Source organism: Phaseolus vulgaris, chromosome 7 (genome assembly GCF_051622355.1).
Source record: "Phaseolus vulgaris cultivar YP4 chromosome 7, ASM5162235v1, whole genome shotgun sequence".
In the NCBI taxonomy this organism is placed as follows: domain Eukaryota; kingdom Viridiplantae; phylum Streptophyta; class Magnoliopsida; order Fabales; family Fabaceae; genus Phaseolus; species Phaseolus vulgaris.
This window is the reverse complement of record NC_143504.1, coordinates 32,627,234-32,629,541: the sequence shown is the minus strand read 5'-3', so window position 1 is coordinate 32,629,541 and position 2,308 is coordinate 32,627,234. Positions and strand designations below refer to the sequence as shown.

Below are 2,308 nucleotides of genomic sequence, written 5' to 3'. Positions count from 1 at the left end.
AGAAAATTCAAAGTGGTGTTTGTATGGTATGATTTCCTTAAATATGATTGATCCAAATACAAAAAAAAATTAAATTTTACCCACTTTCATAATTTACTTTTCAAATTGTGTACCATTGTGGTGCAAAAAGACCTGACCACTATGGTGTGCCTTGGTTTCACTGGGTACTATATAAGGTGATGTCATTCATAGTGCCTTACCCAAAGTCAATGAAATATTTATTCATAAAACTCATCATGGTTATACGAGGTATCTGTTCAATGAACACACTTATTATGGTAAAAAAAATCTGAGTTCCATATCTATGTCTGATTATTTATATAAAAATAGCTGCATAATGCAGTTTCTCGCTGGCACCCAGTTTCCCAGACAAAACATACAAGATTCTTACGAATATGTCATTTCAGATCATTTTTTTTATTTCACTGTTCTAATACTCATTAAATAATAAAAATGTATTATGGTACATTTTATTTGTTCGTTTATTTTTTAAAAGTAGAAAATTATGAAGATAGAGCAATACTCTGTAGTGTATAAAAGATGTACTATAGTGTTATATCAGTATTTGAGTTAATTTTAGCAGATTGGTGCAGTAGGAGTGTACGAGGAAAGGTGGAATGAATAAATTGACGTGGGGTGAGGATTGTAGCATAGAAGGTTGCATTAGGACTGAAAATAAGATCCAAGTTGAAATGACCCATATGTTATTATGAGGGTTTGATGAATGATACATAGTAGTCTGACCCATATGGTATTATGAGGTTTTCATGCACAATCTCTGACCCACACGGCATTAAAAGTTAGGAATGGGCTGAATAAGGCAATGGTTATGATGGCAGTCTTAAGCTTGAAAAAAAGACTAAAATTCAAAGCTTCACTTTGATGAGTTTGGTACTCTAAAAGAACTTCTACCCTACCCTTGCAACAAATAAAGTGAAAGCTCTAAATCTTATATTCTTTGCAACTCTCCACAAGCAAAGCCAATCGACAAAAATTCAACTTTAAAAAGATAAGCCTCGACTTTTTTACATATCTATTCCATTTTCCCTTTTCAGTCTTCATTTCACACCAACAACTCTGTTTTTCAACGAATTTGGTGAAAAGAACACAAGGGTCGGCACAGGGACCGTGCTTCACACTTACCAATTCCAAACAAAACTTAATCAGTCTTTTGTTTTATTTAACCACATTCTGATTTCCCCAATTATTACATATATATTTATATACAGTAATAAAAGCAGATTGGATATTGTTTAGCATTTAAGAACTATACATAAACAGAAGGACTATAATGGGTATTCGAAACATAGAACTTTCATGTTTGACCAAGGCAGTTACGAAATATGATGGACAGACATAATTTAAAGAGACAATTAAAACGAAGCCAATCAAGTAAAGTAATCTTTGAGTATCCATGCCCCTTTTTCTGCAAGTTTTAAGAAAGAAACACATGAACTTGGATGAAAAAGATTACAGAAAAGAGATTTGAACTTACGCGTTTCCAGGCAATTGAATTGTGTTGGAGATGAAAAGAATGAATATTAAATGGTTAGCTGCGAGATCATGGGAAAAAGAATGAGTTAGATTGTTAATAGGAAGATCAGGGCAGATACTTTAAGCTAGGGGGAATGAAGCCTGGTCCGAGATCATTCTCAAGGTATTCTCAAGGTGATGGATGATCTTTGCTTCAGACTGAATGGTCTCGAACCAGACACCATTCCCCTCAACTCGTTCATACGTCTGTGTGGAAAAATTGTGGGAGAGAAAGACTTGATTTGAGACCGAAGCAGTGAGGACTGTTTGATTTTGATTTGGCCATGCATTGTTTTTCATGGGCCCTTATATACGTGAAGATGGGGAATGTGTGGGTCAGAAAACGGTGTGTCCCACATGCCATGGCTCCCCCATCTTGTCAAGCTTTTCACACAGATTTTAACTGTGTATTATACAATATTTTACCCTGGTTTTTAGTTCAAATTTATGTAAATACTGTAATCACCTTTGAGGAAAACATTTTTACTTCTTTCCTTCTATTTTAATTTTTGTTTATCTAATTATGTTCCTCCCCTCTTCGAGAGGTGAGTGGAGTGTTCTAACAACCTAAATGGTGGTTCACTTTCATTGTTATTATTCATTCCATGTGTGTATTAGTGCCCAAGTTATACATGTCTTGGAAAATGAAGAAAGGAGTTAAATAAGGTCTATTTTCCTTATTGTGATGGTAAATGGTTTCAAATCAATAAAGGTTAAGGTGGATTAGTGATGCAAAAGTAAACACATCTTTTAGCATCTGTTAAAGGCTTAGCAA

General features: G+C 34.3%; 1 long non-coding RNA gene across 1 annotated transcript; it reads right to left on the bottom strand.

The window, feature by feature from the left end:
• Positions 1-687: 687 nt before the first annotated feature.
• On the bottom strand, positions 688-1,797 carry LOC137828142 (uncharacterized). Its single transcript, XR_011083815.2, has 2 exons — positions 1,496-1,797; positions 688-1,426 (listed from the first exon to the last, which is right to left on the bottom strand). It is a non-coding gene; the product is annotated as an uncharacterized LOC137828142 (long non-coding RNA).
• Between the last annotated feature and the right edge of the window lie 511 nt (positions 1,798-2,308).